The following is an 18,165-nucleotide window of genomic DNA, read 5'->3' on the forward strand; positions in this document are numbered from 1 at the left end:
CCCTGCCCCTCTTCTTCCCCTTCACTACCTCTACTCCTCTTTGTCGGTCATGCAAGCTCTCACTCCCTGCCTCTCATCCTCTTCACAGCAAGCAATTAGCTTTATTTCTTCTCTTTTTTGTAATTTTTCTATGCAAATTTTGCTAATCCTAGTTATATGTGCAACTATGGAACACCTATTTAAACTATACATGTTCTTCTTTGTTGCTGTAAACTATTTTTTATTTGCTTTTCCGTCAATATTATGTGATGTTGTCTTGGATTTCTATGATATTTGATGAATTTTGTTGCCATACAATCATCCAAATATAGTCACACGTTATATAACTTCTGGTTTGATGTCTATACTAATGTTGCTATGCAATTCCATAGTTTGACATCCAAACATGATTCCATACTGAAATCTGAGTAGGATTCCGTGAGCCAACTCAACTGACACCCAGACGACCAAATTCGTATTCATGTCTATGACAGTTTCCACGCTGAATTGGAACTGAAACCAATTCAATACGTAGGCGTCGAATACAGACATCCAAACACAGCGATGCTTAATTAATGAATGAGGTAAATCTTTTGCCCCTGTTTTTTTAAACCTTGTATCCACAACGCTGCACCTCTGAATACAGCACAATATACATACTTGAGGCTTAATTAACGCTTGTATGCCATGTCATTGAAGTACTCCCTCTGGAAAGAAATATAAGAGCGTCTAAATCTCACTAGAGTAGTACATGGACTTGGACAGCCGAACAAGCACAAATACATGTCAACCTATCCTGATCCGGGCTTGTGAAGTGCCACATATAAGATGTGCCAGATACGAGGCGACCAAACTTCAATCTGACGTATCAGTCCATCTGTACTCCCTCCAAGACTAGCCTGCAGGTACGTTTAACAAAACAACATCCAACTGAATTATTAGTATCCAATATCTTGTCACTCAAGCTCCTACTTCAACTTAAGAGGACTTTGTTCACCATTTGGATAGTATAGTTAACACTGTAAATATTTCAATTTAAATGAATGCAGAGGCACAGACACATGAATACAACTTAAATCGCTCGCTCACCTTAATATTGTTTGGCAATTTTTGAAGTGCTTGTAGCTGTGCCTGCATAGTTTCACATAGTCATTCGGAAAGTCCTTGTCATAGATCACCTTCTTCTCTCGACCCCGAAGAATTAACTGCGACAGCAACCACGGAGTTCTTCCATCATCTTCCACAGGCCACCTCAATTCAGACTTGTTGATCCTACCAGACACTTGCTGGGAGTACGTGTAGGATTCCATGAGAAACCACCTTTCTTCGAATTGTCCCACTGGTCCGGGTGGCCCTCCAAAAGAGCTTGGACATTTTTTGTCAGAATCCCAATACAAGAGATGAAGTCTCTACTTCCCTGGTTTGGATCGACATTATGGCGTTCAAAGCACTCTGTAGCAATCTTCCTTACAGTTGTCCAAGTCTTCACCACCTGAGCTGGAATCCTGTTTTCAACTACAATAAACCAAAAAAATAAAGCAAAATGAACTTTGCTAGTACTTGTATCATTGCAGAACACTCCTATATTTTAAGAAAAGGGCACTTGAACAAACCCTGCACCCGCATGGGTTTTCTTTTCTTTTGCATTGTAACAAACCCAATTTATATGCACATCACCAATTTTTGTGCAAATATATACAGGTTTATGTCGTGTGCAAACAACTTGTAGTTACTGGCTTTATCTGTTCATCTTGTCTTTCTCCGCACAGGACTAACATTTACCTGTACAAACCCAATGCAAGTGCATACAATACTTGCACATGGAAAATGCACATCTGCACCTATTTGGATCTACTCCAGTAATTTCCCCACACCTTTTCCACTACAAGAACTGTGCAGGAACTGTAAAAAAACATGGATTGTGGCAACACTACAAAATATACTTGTCACAATTTGGTGCTAAAACATGACCATATGTGTCCTACAAAAGGCCAATGTCAGCAAAGCTTTGTTACAGAGGCTGCTGCAAGCCTAGTATCAAAATGAACATATGTATCCTAACAAAACGAGCAAAATGCGCATGTTTTGAATAGCTATCATACTATCCATCGTTTAGGTCGCACCAATTTAATTATTTTGCGTAGCACAAAATATTCAGGTTTACATCTTAGAGTTGTTTCAAACATAAATCGATGACTTTTCGTAACGAGGCGCACATGAGCAACTTGTGTCATCCTATATCTATTCAAAACCTGAAAACCAAACTTTTATGTTTATTTTAATATGTAGTGAACTCAGGTATCAAACATCCACGCATATAGGAGTTTTCTGTTTTAAGAAGGACTTACCCTTAAGTATCAACACCTGCAGCTTAGGTGTCTTATCAGGAAGCAGCTTGATGTAGAGCTCTTTCATTGAGAATTCTTCCTTTGCAACGGTACCTCGGGGATACTTGCGCTTAGCAAGAATACTTTCCACCAGACTTGCAAGTTGGCTACATAGGACAACAAGAAGAAAGTTAAAAACTGTGTGAAAAAACAGAGGGCATATGTTGCAGAGTGTAAAGCAAAACGTACATGATCATATTTCTGAGGATGGGCAGCATGGTGCCATCAGCGAACAGTTCTATGGGTTCCCTCTTGTTCAACCATTTGCTGAAGGACCCATCCACTTCAGAGATGATCACACACTCTGAATTGACGTAATTTTCAACTTGGATAGCAGCAGGACGCGCCAAAGCTCTGACAAAATGGTAGTCTGAAGCCCAATCCTTCGAACTTGCAGCACCCCTCTTGATAAACCTGTTGAATTTGATGGGCCCAACTTTGTACGAGCACTTGAAGAACTTCATTTCACTGTTGTCGAAATCCATAGGCTTCTCATCATAGCCTAGCAATGTAATGTTCTCTTCGATTGTCCCCGAATTGCGATAAAAATCCTTAATGGCTTGAACTGATGTAAAACAAAGTGAATTGTTAATTAAGCATTCAGCTGTTGTAGTAGACTGCAGTAAACAAAGGGCACTTAGATCTTGGGGCATCAGTATTACTAGAGTTTTACTTCATTTTATACATACATACATACATAACAACAAACATATATAATCAACGTCAAAATTCACGGTAAATTTGCTGACCCAGTAGCAGGAAATTGAATCATTTTCAACAAGATAATGCAAAAATAATCTAACTGATCTTCATATGGACGGTAGACATGCCTTCATCTAAACTGTACTGATGTGAGTGTGTTTCTCCTCTGCACTTGTGAGAGCAGAGTCCCCAGTTTATACTACTCGTAGTACCAATAGAACACTACAGCTAAAGGGACATGGAGTTGGCCCCCTAGTCGTGCTGTGCTGTTGGGGATGGGCCTTTGCCTAGCTCAAGCCCCCTTACTGCTCTGTAGACGACAGCTGATTTGACATGACGCTCGGTCCAAACTGGGCGCGCGGCGAGGCCGGCGGCGAGCAGGAGCAGCTGCTAATGGCCGGGGTCGTAAAGTCAACAACTTTAGGCGAGAAAATCGCCGACACATGAGACCGGCGCGAGCAATTGCTAATGACCGGGGCTGTAAAGACGACAACTTTAGGTAATCGGCGTTCGAGAAGAGACAATGTTGCGAAGGCCGCCAGTCGGCCAGCGGCCGGCCGGTTCCCTACCACATGTTGACCCTCGCCTCTCGTCCCCTGCAGCCCTTGCCGCTGCTCGGCCATGGCGCAACGGTGTTCGTGGCCCGTGATGATCGACGGCAGCGGGTCGCAAATACTGCAAGAAAGCAAGAACAAGTAGTTTACCTATTGCGAGATCCCGATCCGGCGGCGGGGGCGCGAGATGAGGGTTGGTGGGGGTCGCCATTGAGGTGGAGTTGCAGACGCGGCCGGAGAAAAAGAGAGGAGACGATTTCCGGCAAATAGGAGTACAGCACAGGGGTGGTCTCTGCCCCCCCTCTCTCTTTCTCGCCTCTTTCTCCACTACGACAGACACACAGACCTGTTTCGGGAAATACCATTAATTTGGTCTATTGACCGGTCTACGCCCTCTCGTTCCAATTTCAAACGGTTTTGCTAAATCATCAGTCTTTGTAAGACGTTTTAGACATTTAAGATAACACCTAAAACAGCTCAATTTCTGCTGTCCAAAACGTCTTACAAAAGTGAACAGAGGGAGTAGTTAAGTTTAAGTCAAGTATTGCAGCATTTCTTTTTTCCTTTTATACTCCATTTTTAGTTTTTTTTCTTTCTATTTTCTGTTTATTATCGTTAGAGCACTTACAACCGGACTTGGCAAATCTGGCCCTCTATACGCCCGCATTCGCGGGCACTGACCATGCACACATCATATTTTAGCTTCCTCATCCACGCCCCTCGTATCGGAACCCCAAACCTGTGCAACGCTATGTATAAACACCATCAACATGCCGGATCACCATTGCACCGCCGGACAAAAGGACCATAGTTCGTAGTAGTTCATTGTCGAACAGTGTAAATGCATACTACAAACTTAAAACAAAAATAAAACATAAATAAACGGGGAAGGGCGGAGGAAATCACCATTTCCTCGCCCGTCCCTTCCCCTTCCGGTCCTCGGCACGGCTGTGCCCCTCCACCATGTAGGCGTCGGCGTGCGAGGTGCATCGTCGTCGGAGGTGGAGGTGGAGCCGCCCGTCAGGTCGGAGTTAGAGCTTCACCTTTGGCCCGCAAGCCTACAGAGTAGGCCGTCCTTCTCCTTCGCATGGCGGGCCGCCTTCGCCTTAGCCGCCGCCTCCTTGTTTGCCTCGCGCTTCGGCAACTTGATGGCGAGTAAGAGTGCCTTGGTATTCTTGCGGCGGAGGCGCCGCGCATCGTCTCCGCCCTTGTGAGAGAGAGGCGGAGGACCGATGTGAGGAGCGTGGCCTCAGGATCGATCAGCGCGCGGTAAGCACCTCGCCCACCGCTGCCCTCTCCCTCGCCTACTGCCGCTCGAGCCGGGCTACTCGTGCCTTGGGGTCCGGTGTCCTTGTGTGCGCCAGCGCTTGTGCGGGCACGAGGACTCAACGGTGGTCGGGTACCAGTTCCGGAGCAGAGAGTGGTGGTGGGCGGCGTACTTGAAAGAGTGGAGCGGCTGGAGCTGTACGCCGGGTGGGATGGGCCGGCGACGTCGCCGGCGGTGTGTCGACGAGCAATGGGCGCTGACGAAGTACCTTCAAGCACTCACCTCCCCGGCAGCGGCTTCAGACAAGAGCTTGATGTCTACTACACAACTTATTCTTGTAGACTCATGTCGGGTCTTCAAGTACAGAGTTTTGTAGGATAGCAACAATTTGAGGTGTAGGATGAACATGGTCTCTCTCAAACAACTCTGTAATAAAATACAAGAAATCTCTTATGTCCCCAACACACCCCATACAATGGAAAATTGTATAGGTGCACTAGTTCAACGAAGAGATGGTGATACAAGTGTAGTTTGGATGGTAGATATAGGTTTTTGTAATATGAAAATAAAAAAGTAAGGTAGCAAGTGATAAAACGGAGCACAAACGGAAAACAAGGCCTGGGGTTAATACTTTCACTAGTGCAATCTCTCAACAGTGCTAACATAATTGAATCATATAACAATCCCTCATCGTGCGACAAAGAATCACTCCAAATGTCTTATCTAGCGGAGAACATAAGATGAAATTATTGTAGGGTACGAAACCACCTCAAAGTTATCTTTTCCGGTCAATCTATCGAGTCATCCCTATAAGTTCCACAAATAGCCCTAGAGTTCGTACTAAAATAATACCATATGGTACGCATCAATCAACTCTAGTGTCACCCATATACTCCAATATCACCACAAATATCCATGAGTTGATTATTCGATATGCATCAAACAACTTCAGATTCATAATATTCAATCCAACACAAAGAACTTCAAAGAGTACCCCAAGGTTTCTACCGTAGAAAGAAGGACGAAAACGTGCATCAACCTCTGTGCCTAGATTACCCCAATCTTAGCGCGGGAATCCGCAAGTTGATTGCCAAAACATATATCAAGTGAATCAATAGAATACCCCATTGTCACCATGGGTATCCACATGCAAGGCATACATCAACTGCTCTCAAATCCAAAAAGTATTCAATCCGATAATGGTAAAACTCAATTCATCACAAGAAGATAGAGAGGGAGAAACATCATATGATCCAACTATATTAACAAAGCTTGCAGTACATCAAGATCGTGCCAAATCAAGAACATGAGAGAGAGAGAGAGATCAAACACGTAGCTACTGGTACATACCCTTAGCCCCGAGGGTGAACCACACCCTCCTCATCATGGTGACAGCCGGGATGATGAAGTTGGCCTTCGGTGATGATTTCCCCCTCCGGCAGGGTGCCGGAACAGGGCTCCAGATGGGATCTCTTTGGTACAGAGGCTTGCAGCGACGGAGTCGAAGCTCTAGGTTAACTTTCGGGGGTTTCCCTATTTATAATTTTTTTCAGAGTTGGAATCACGCGAAGAGGTATCACAGGGGGCCCACGAGGTATTTGGGCGCGGCCACCCCCTGGGTGCACCCAAGTGGCTCGTGGGGCCCTTCTGGGTCTTCTAGCACTCCCCCGAAGCCTCTTGGGTCCCTTTCCTTCCAGAAAAAAATGACAAAAAGTTTCGCTGCATTTGTACTTCATTTGATATGGATTTTCCGGAAAACCATAAACAAGCAGAAAAAAACAACCGACACTGGGCACTAGGCCAATATGTTAGTCCATGAAAATCACATAAAATTCATATAAAAGTGCACCAAAACCATATAAAATTATTGTAAACATGACATACTTCATAAATTATAGATACGTTGGCGATGTATCACTTTACTTGGCACATGAAATACAAGATACAAAACATGATTACTGCAGTAGCTTAATCATGTTAACTCACAAAAACAGTAGGGATAAATACTGGATTGTCTCCCAACAAGCCCTTTTTAATGCCTTTTAGCTAGGCATTGATAGTTTAAATGATGCTCTCATAAAAGTAAAGAATTGAAACATGAAGGGAGCATGATGAAACATATATCAAACACATATAAGCCTAACTCACTTCATATGCATAGGAATTTAATAAGCAAACAATTTATTGGAGTAAGAATCAACGAGCATAGGAAGACAAAGCAAGCATGATTTCAAAACTTTCAACTTAAATAGAGGAAACATGACGTTGTTTAATATGACGGCAGTATGGGACACCTAGGTGCCCAGGTTCCTTGCCTTTCCACCGTTTGATTGCATTTAGATACATGTTATTGTGATAGGTATAGAAGGTAACGGGTTAACCCATTACTAATTGCCAATTCTGAAAGAGTTAAGTATGGAAACAATTATGATGTATATCATAAAGAATGTCATTAAGCATGCCATGTATGGTAGCATATCTTTAGAAGGAAAAATACTACACATTAGATATATTACGAATTAGGTATATATGAATTCATCTGTTTAGTATGTACCCATTAAATTTTTATACGTATATACCCAGAATATTTTGTATGTACACATTAGATTTTTGTCTATGTATATACCTAGAATATTCAGTGGATCAATTAGATTAGGTATGTACGGATTCATTTATTTATTACACACTCATTAGATATTTTTTAGTACGTATATACCCAGAATATTTAGTATGTAACGCATTAGATTTTTGTGTATGTATATACCCATAATATTTAATACATACCCATTAGATTAGATACATATGAATTCCCTTACTTAGTACACATTGATTAGATTTTTGTGTATGTATATACCCTAGAGTACTCAATATATTTTTCTTGTATGTGCATACTCATCGTATTTACATACCCTGGCATTAAATTTATGAGTATATACATCAATGAAATAAATACATAGGATCATGTGTGGGTATATGTAACAAACATTCCTTAAACTAAACATAATCGTCAGTGGGTATCGGCATGCATCATATGTTCCTACTAGTAAAAAATTTACTTAAGATCGCATTTTATATTAGTTGGTCACCTTAATTTGTATAGAAATATTAGCGGTTAAAAAGTCTGACCCAGTCTTATTTTTTTTAAATACTACATACCTTGAAAAGTAAAACTTTAGAAAAATGCATAAAAGCATCCTTAATATACATACAAACCTTTGAGACCTATCGTATTATTTATCATATCTGATACCTTAAGAAATAGGATTGTATATACATACCATTTTTGTTTGAAAAAGGAATCATACTAGGAAACCGATAGTATATTATCTTTTTTGGAAAGCAATTGTTGACCATTGATGCTTGTAGTGCATGCAAACAAAATTTGGAAAGCCATGCACTACAAATATGACTTGCTATATTCGGACTTAGGTGCCCAGGCACCTAGGTGCCCCATACATTTTACCTCTCTCTCTCTCTGCTAATATTAGCAGAATAACTATTCTGATAACACTTCCGCACTGCATGCTCAACGCAAGTGCACGTCATTGTTTGGATCAAGTGTGCTGCAGTACTCAGGCGAGTGAACTTCGCGTCGAAAAAAACTGCACGCTTGTGTTTTTTGGTACCTTTTTCGCTCTAGTTTTTTAACCGTTTGTCGGAATGAGACATGTAATATACCGTTGAAAAGCAATGGATTAGGCGCAACTTCGCCATGTTGAACACTTTTCGAGATTCCTCACGGTTTAAGAGCAGTTTCGAAAATGGTGCGGCCCACGACGAGTGGCAACGAGCGTTTTTTCGCATTTTTTTTCAAACCGCTCGTCGGAATGAAGCAAATGATACACCGTTGGAAAGATATCATCGATGCGCATCTTTTTTCATAACTATTATTTTCTCTAATTCGTTATGGTTTAAGAGCAGTTTCAAATTTACTAAATCGTGGATTCTGTTTTTCAATTTTTTTCAAATTTTCGGTAATGTTTCGCTCCAGTTTTTTAACCGTTTGTCGAAATGATGCATGCGATACGCCGTTGAAAAGCTATGGATGAGGCGCAGCTTTCATATGTTGTAATGTTTTTGAGATTTCTTACGGTTTTAAGTTAATTTTAGAAATCGTGCGGCGGACGACGAGTGGCAGCGGCGGTTTTTCGCTAAATTTTTTTGAACCGCTGGTCGAAATGATTCAAACCATACGCCGTTGGAAAGATATCAACGACACGCAACTTTTTCATGTAGAACACTCTCTCTAATTCCTTACGGTTTAAATGGTTTTGATTTTACTGAAAAGCGGACACTCTATTTTTCGCGAGACCAAAAATCGTCGTGTGTACTTCATCGGACAGAAGAACGCACTGCTTCAAACGGGAAACCGCACTGCAGCAGGCAATCAAGTGAACTTCATGATTTCTTCTCGCAAAAGTTTTTGTTGTCTTTTTTCAACTTTTTTTTGAACGAGAGTGGACCGCAACACTCCTGAAAGTGAACCGCAACACTATTAAAAGTGAGCCTCATGAGTTTTTGTTGTCTTTTTTTGTACTTACTAATTTTTTACGCGCGTTGACCAAGCGAGCGGACTTTTCATCGGACAGAAGAACGCACTGTTTCAAACGGAAAACCGCAATGCAGGAGGCAGTCAAGTGAACTTCATGATTTCTTTTTGTCGGACATAAACTTTCTCGCAAAAGTTTTTGTTGTCTTTTTTCAACTTTTTTTTGAACGAGAGTGGACCGCAACACTCCCAAAAGTGAACTGCAACACTATCAAAAGTGAACCTCATGAGTTTTTGTTGTCTTTTTTTGTACTTATTAATTTTTTACGCGCGTTGACCAAGCGAGCGGACTTTTCATCGGACAGAAGAACGCACTGCTTCAAACGGAAAACCGCACTACAGCAGACAGTCAAGTTAACTTCATGATTTCTTTTTGTCGGACATTAACTTTCTCACAAAAGTTTTTGTTGTCTTTTCTTTCAACTTTTTTTGAACGAGAGTGGACCGCAACACTCCCGAAAGTGAACCGCAACACTATCAAAAGTGAACCTCATGAGTTTTTGTTGTCTATTTTTTGTACTTATTATTTTTTTACGCGCGTTTGACCAAGCGAGTGGACGACAGGGATTGAGAGTGAACTACATCTAATATAGAAATGAGCTTATTTGAGATACTTTTTTCCCTGTTTACAAGTGGGACAAGTGAACCAGATAGAAGTTTTATAGCAAACTGCATGGGACAACAAAATGAGCTTCAAAGCCACATCTATCAGTTTTTATAGCAAACTGCATGAGACAACAAGACTCCTCATTGAATGAGGTGAACCAGAAGACTCCTCGAAGTCGTCTGCATCAATCCATTTTTACTCTTGAAAATGAACCATTAATGCTTGTTGAAATGAACTTCCCAACAAATATTTTTTACACACAATACATCATATACCAACCAGATAGATTCTATACACACAAAAATTTACAGACAGTGAACTAAACTGCATGCCCGCTCGCACTGAGCTGCAGGCCGCACACACCGCACTGCATCATGGTATTGCACACGTGCAGACTGCATCACCGACGAGAAGGTGCATCATGCAACAAGCCGGAGCGTCAGGCTACCATGGCGAACTACAAGCAGGAGCTGGCCGAACCTCATGGCCGTGCCAGCCGAACAACATAGAGAGAATTAACAAACTGCATTAGAAACTGAATTCACCCAAGTCAACAACAAAAATCTGAAAAATACACAAAAAACCACCGTGTGGGGCATGTACTACATCAGGCGCGACATAATCCGTGGACAAGGAGCAGCCGGAGCTCCATCTTACTGCACTGAGATGAGGGGCGCGACCGAGCTGCACGGGGGCCGCGACCGAGCTGCACAGGAGGCCGCGACTGAGTTGCATGAGGTGGGCGGCGCCGGAGCACCACAGATGGCGCAGATGAGGCCCTGGCCGGAGACCGCCATGAGGAGGACAGATCTCGTCCTCGGCGGTTTTTGGGTGGGCGCGGTGTTGCTCAGGGGAGGGAAGAACTCAGATCCGACACGGGATCCACGGGTGCGTGGCTGGTGAAGATGTGGTCGGGGGTCCGTGGCCGGTGAAGATGTGGTCGGGGGTCCGTGGCCGGTGAAGATGTGGTCGGGGTCGCACCTCCCAGCGGTCGGGTGCGGAGAAGAAGATTGTGGGGCGGTGCCGGCCACCATCACGAGGGAAAGGCCGAGGAGCTCATGCACTGCTTGGTGCCGGATCCGGCCGCCGGCGAGCATCTACCCGAAGCGCGGATCAGGGCGGCGTTCAGGTGAAGGAATGGGGAGGGGGCAGCACGACGGGAGAGCCCGATGGCTGTGCTGCATGGAGAACCTGGCCAGATCCAGCCGGGGCTGTGCCCGGTGGATTTGGGGATGCCTGTGGTGGCGCTGGGTGGTGGCTGTGATCGCGAAGGAGTGGGAGGTCATTGGCGGCGGCCAGTGGCGGGGCGGGACGTGGTGGGGTGGCGACGGAGCAGGACATGCAGGGGCGGCGGCGGGGCGGGGTGTGGTTGGGCGGCGTCGCCGGGGGGTGGCTGGGACGGTGACGGAGTGGGACGTCACGGGCGGCGGGCCGCCGTGTGGCAGGACGTGGTGGGACGGCGGGCCGCGGTAGGGCAGGACGTGGTGGGGCGGCGGCGGAGCAGATTGCGGGATGGGGGGAGGTGGATCGAGAGGGAGTTGGGATGGGTCATGGGGAATGGGGCCGGGAGTTCTCTTTTCCTTGTTAAACTTCATTTTTTTCGAGGTGCTGCGTGTTCGGTTCGATGTGCGGGGCAGTGCTCTTTTGTTAGCAGAATAAGGTGGGGATGTGCAGAATAAGACTCTTAAGGGGTGTTATCATAATAGACCCACCCTATATATATAAGCATATCTTCCTCTATAAAAATAATTTTCAGTAGCATCTGAACAAATTCAACAATATAACTATCACACAAAGCATTTTTTTCATGATTCACAAGCATAATTTTTTTATTACTCTCCACATAAGCAAATTTCTTCTCATCAATAGTAGTGGGAGCAAATTCAATGAAATAACTATCATAAGATACTTGATTGACATATTCCAAATGAACATTAAAATCGTGATGAAAAATTTCATGGTTATCATTACTCTTATGTCATCACAACAATCATCATAGATAGAAGCTTCATTATCATAATCAATTAAAACATCTTCCAAAGTAGTTGATTCATCACTAAATAAAGTTACGACCTCTCCAAATCCACGCTTATCAATATTGTAATAAGATTCAACACCCTCCAAAATAGTGGGATCATTACCTAGAGTTGACACCCTTCCAAACCCACTTTAATAATTGTAATCATCATAAACAGGAGGCATGCTATCATTATGATAAATTTTCTCATCAAAACATGGGGACTAAAAATATCATCTTTATCAAATATAGCACCCCAAGCTTATCACTTTGCATATCATTAGCATCATGGGTATTTAAAGAAGACATACTAATAATATTGCAATCATGCTTAACATTCAAGGGGTTTATGCCAAACATTTTATTGAATTCTTCTTCTAACACTTTGGCACAATTTTCCGATTCCATGTTTTCAGGAAAGACTCTATAAAGATAATCAAATTGGCACAACTTCATTCCATTTTTGTAGTTTTCTTTTATAAACATAACTAGTTAAAAACAAGAAACTAAATGATTTAATTGCAGGATCTAAAGATATACCGTCAAGCACTCACCTCCACGGCAACGACGCCAGAAATAGCTTGATGTCTACTATGCAACTTTCTTCTTGTAGACTCTGTTATGCCTCCAAGCGCAAAGTTTTGTAGGATAGTAGCAAAGTTCCCTCAAGTGGATGACCTAAGGTTTATCAATCTGTGAGAGGTGTATGATGAAGATGGTCTCTCTCAAACAACCGTACAATCGAATACAATAAATCTCTTGTGTCCCCAACACACCCAATACAATGGTAAATTGTATAGGTGCACTAGTTCGGCAAAGAGATGGTGATACGAGTGTAGTATGGATAGTAGATATGGGTTTTTATAATCTTAATAAATAAAAACATCAAGGTAAGAAGTAGCAAACACCGAGCAAAACGGTATATTAATGCTTAGAAACAAGGCCCAGGGTTCATAGTTTTGCTAATGCAACCTCTCAACAGTGCTAACATAATTGAATCATATAACAATCCCTCAATGTGCACCAAAGTTCTTATGAATAGCGGAGAACATAAGATGAAATTGTTGTAGGTAGAAAACCACCTCAAAGTTATCTTTCCAATCAATCTATTGATCCATACCTTTAAGTGTCACAAACAACCCTAGAGATCGTACTACAATAACACCATATGATATACATCAATCAACTCTAATGTCACCCAGGTACTCCAATGTCACCACAAGTATCCATGAGTTAATTATTCATATGCATCAAACAATTTGAGTTTCGAAATATTCAATCCAACACAATAACTTCAAAAGATTACCCCAAAGTTTCTATGAGAGAAAGTAGGATGAAAACGCGTATCAACCTTTGTGCCTAGATTACCCAAATGTCACCTGGGGAATATGCAAGCTGATTACCAAAACATATATCAAGTGACTCAATAGAATACCCCATGGTCACCACAGGCATCCACATGCAAGACATAAATAAAGTGATCTCAAATCCAAAGTATTGTATACAATAATAATGAAACCTCAAAGAGCAACAATTCATCACAATAAAGCTAGACAGGGAAGAATACCATGTGATTCATCTATATTAACAAAGTCCATGATACATCAAGATCATGTCAAATCAAGCACACGAGAGAGAGAGAGAGAGAGACCGAACACATAGCTACTAAGTTGGTGGTGATGTTGATGGATAAGATGCCCCCGATGGTGTCCCGGTGCGACCGGAGGAGAGGAGGAAGGGGCCCCCTCCTTATTATTCTTCCTTGACCCTTTGGGAGAGAGGGAGCTCTCCCCTAGATTGGATCTCTTTGCTGTCTTCTGTTTTTCGCGACTTTTTCTAGAGCCCTTCACCGTTTCTTATACTCCTGGAGATCCGTAACTCCGATTGGGCTGAAATTTTGAGGGGATTTTTATTCGAAAATCATCTTTCTTGCAGAGAAAGAATGGCTCCCACTAACCTAGCTACGAGGTGCCCACAAGGCATTAGGGTGGACCCAGGGGGTAGGGCACACCGTGTTGCCTTGTGGGGCCCTCAAGAACCATCTTGTGCTGATTCTTTTCCCAAACATCACATATATTCCAAAAAACTCTCCATAAAATTTTACCGCGTTTGGACTTTGTATTTGTTATGGTTTTTCTGCGAAACAAAAAACATGCAAAAAACAGCAACTAGCACTAGGCACTAGATTAATAAGTTAGTCCACAAAATAAATATGAAGTGCACCAAAACCATATAAAATTATTGTAAACATGGCATAAATACTTCATAAATTATATATATGATGAATACGTATCACCTAGGAAGGCGGGTACCCCAACATCCTTTATAGGAGTAATGCTAGATTGTTGCATGCTACTTTTTGTTCTAGTCATGAATTATTTACCGAAATTAATCATGAATTGCCTAATATTCCAATAGGTTAGACCTAGATAAATAGGAGTTCGATGATCTAGTAATCGATGAGGTGGATCCAGTGATCAATAATCGTGTGCGCTGGCTAGCGCTCGCGAGGGTACACGTGAAGAAGACATTCAATCGGGTGGCATTCTTTAGAGGGATGCATGCCGCTTCGAACCCTGCACTGCCGATGCGCTTCTAGCCATTAGGAGCGGATTTGTTCATCTTCATGCCTTGGTGACTGGAAGAGAATTATGAATCTTGGCTCATGGATCTTCCGCTTTTGGGCAGTACTCCTCCATCTGTGTGATGGGATTAGTCATGTGGTGGATGTTCAGATGATCTACATGTCAATTAGGCTTCAAATCCACCGTCTTTCTGGATGGTCACTGTAGCAAAGAGATCATTGAAAAGCTCACTAAGAAGACTGGAAGGTGTTAGAGGTGGGAATTACGGGGAACTAACATGGCGATTTATGCAAGGATCGAGATGTGTCATGATATCTGGGAGCCTCTGACTAAACATGTGAGCATTATATTAGGGAAAGAGCGCAAGGTATTTATTGTCCACTATGAGAAGCTTGCAAGATTGTGCCAATTTCGCGATAGGATCTAAGCTGAGTACAAAGAGTGCGGCTCTGTAATTTATGAGGCAAAGGATTTAAATTTTGGTGACTGGTTGTATGCAGATGCTATCAATAAACCTCAAGCATGGGTGGATAATCGTGCTGGTGGTAGAGGTGGAGAAAACATGGGTGATGGTCCTGGACAAAGTTCTGGTGGTGGTGGCATTGGTAACAACGAAAAAGAGGATGACTTGAGAAGCACCGACACTAGTCCTAGGAAGGCTCTACCCCTGAGTGATATTGATGCTGATAAGCAACTAAAGCTCTCTGGAAAGGAGTTGATGGATGTGGACAGGAACACTAGGAAGCGGCTTAACATGGAGACTCTAGATGGCCCTTCTATGTTTTCGACTTGGGCGGTCCTAGCGACCATCGATGGGAAGGATGATCTCCTGCCGGATTTTCAACCCCCTACATCAATTTCAACAACAAGAGGGCAAAGATGGACAAGAATGCAACTGAAGGTGATGAATTATTGATATATCCATTTTGCATCATGTTTTCCTATTGTTATTTATATTGTTTTGGGTCAATATATCACTTCATGAGGCAATTCTAATGACATTTCTATCTTATTTTGCAAGTTACAAATGAAGAGGGAAATTGTCGGCAGCTGGAATTCTAGACCTGAAAAAGCCACATCAGAGATAGCTATTCTCCAGAGCTCCAAATAACCTAAAAATTTATGAAGAATTATTTTGTAATAAATAAAAATACTAGAAGAAACATCACTAGGAGGGGACCGACCAGGGGGCCACAAGCCTGGGTGGCGCCCCCCTGGGGCGCACCATGTGAGCTTGTGGTCCCCCCAGCAGGCCTCTGGGGCCCTTCTTCTCCTATATGATGCCATTTGCCTTAGATAAAGAAAAATCAAGAGAATACTTTTGTGATGAAGCGCCGTTGTCTCGAGGCGGAACCTGGGTAGGAGCACTTTTTGTCTCTGGTGGAGCGATTCTGCCGGGGATACTTCCCTCCGAGAGGGGGAAATCGAAGCCACCGACATCACCAATGATCCTCTCATCATGGGAGGACCGATCTTCATCAACATCTTCGCCAGCACCATCTCATCTCAAACCCTAGTTCATATCTTGTATTCAATGTTTGTCTCAAAACCTCAGATCGGTACCTATGGTTACTAGTAGTGTTGGTTACATCTTGTAGTTGATGTTAATTGGTTTATTTGGTGGAAGATTATATGTTCAGTTCCTTAACCATATACAACACCCCTCTGATCTTGAACATGAATATGATTTGTGAGTATTTACTTTTATTCTTGAGGACATGGGAGAAGTCTTGTTATAAGTAATCATGTGAAGTTGGTATTCGTTTAATATTTTAATGATGTGTATGTTGTTCTTCCTCTAGTGGTGTCGTGTGAAGGTCGACTACATGACACTTCACAAAGTTTGAGCCTAGGGAATGACACTGGGAAGTAATAAGTAGATGATGGGTTGCGAGAGTGACCGAATCTTAAACCCTAGTTTATGAGTTATTACGTAAGGGGCTGATTTGGATCCATATGTTTCATGCTATGGTTAGATTTATCTGAATTCTTCTTTCGTACTTGCGGATGCCTGCGAGAGGGCGTAATCATAAGAGTGTTCCTTGTTCAAGTAAGAATAGGACCCTAGCACTGGTGCACCCACATATCAAATTATCAAAGTAATAACATGAATCAACTAAACATGATGAACGTGACTAGACAAGAATTCCCGTGTGTCCTCGGGAACACATAGCTTAATATAAGAGAACTTTCTGGTTTGTTCTTTGTTACTATTGTTACTTGATACGTCCCAAATGTATCTAATTTTCCAAACACTTTTACTCTTGTTTTAGACTCTAATTTGCATGATTTGAATGGAACTAACTTAGACTGACGCTGTTTCAGCAGGATTGCCCTGGTGTTGTTTTTGTGCAAAAATAAAAGTTCTCGAATTGAGCTAAAATTGCATGGAGAATATTTTTAGAATATATAAAAAATATTGGTGAAGAGAACTACAGGAGGGTGGCTACCCAGGAGCCACGAGCTCAGGGGGCGCGCCTGGTGAGCTTGTGGGCCTCTAGAGGCTCCTGCAACCCTAATTCCAACTCCATATGGAAGGAATTAGAGAGAAGGAAACATAAGGTGTTCATGTATTCACTATGTGTTAATGCTTTGTTTTGGTTCTCTGTTAAAAGGAGGAATCATCGCGATGATACCCTAGTTTGAGGAGTTCATGTATTCACTATGTGTTAGTGCTTTGTTTTGGTTCTCTATTAAAAGGAGGCCTTAATATCCCTCAAATTTCCTTATGGATCCTGCTACCACGGGAGTGTAGGACAAAATATGTCATGCACGTTCTTATTATAAGCACGTATGACTATATATGGAATACATTCCTACATTACATTGATGAATTGGAGCTACTATGTGCCGCTCTAGGTTATGACTGTTACATGATGAATGTCATCCAACACAAATATGCATCACTGATCCAATGCCTACGCTTTTCGCATACTGATCTTTGCTAAGTTACTTTCGTTGATGCTGCTGTTACAATCACTATAAAACCGCTACTGTTTTCATTACTATTGCTACTGTTACCTCTGCTATCAAACTATCATACTACTATGCTACTAAACACTTTGCCGCAGATATTTGATTCTCCAGGTGTGGTTGAATTGACAACTCAACTGCTAATACTTACAAATATTCTTTGGCTCCCCTTGTGTCAAATCAATAAATTTGGGTGAAATACTACTCTCGAAAACTATTCTGATCCCCTATACTTGTGGGTTATCAAGACCTTTTTCTAGCGCCGTTGCCAAGGAGCATAGCTCTATTTGTTGAGTCACTTGGGAATTATATCTATTGATCACCATGAATAATCTGAAAGATACTAGAACCAAAAGATCATACCCTCTAAGACGAGGGGAGGTAAGGAACTGTCATCTATATGTCGCAAGTAATTGATGACACTACTTCTGCTATGAATGATGCTAGTACTCTGTTGAATGAAACAGTGCCACTAGGTGAATTTTATGATGAACAACTTGCTAAAGCTAAAGAACTTAAGATTGTTGAAACTGATGAAAATTATG

Source organism: Triticum urartu, chromosome 3 (assembly GCF_003073215.2).
Source record: "Triticum urartu cultivar G1812 chromosome 3, Tu2.1, whole genome shotgun sequence".
In the NCBI taxonomy this organism is placed as follows: Eukaryota; Viridiplantae; Streptophyta; class Magnoliopsida; order Poales; family Poaceae; genus Triticum; species Triticum urartu.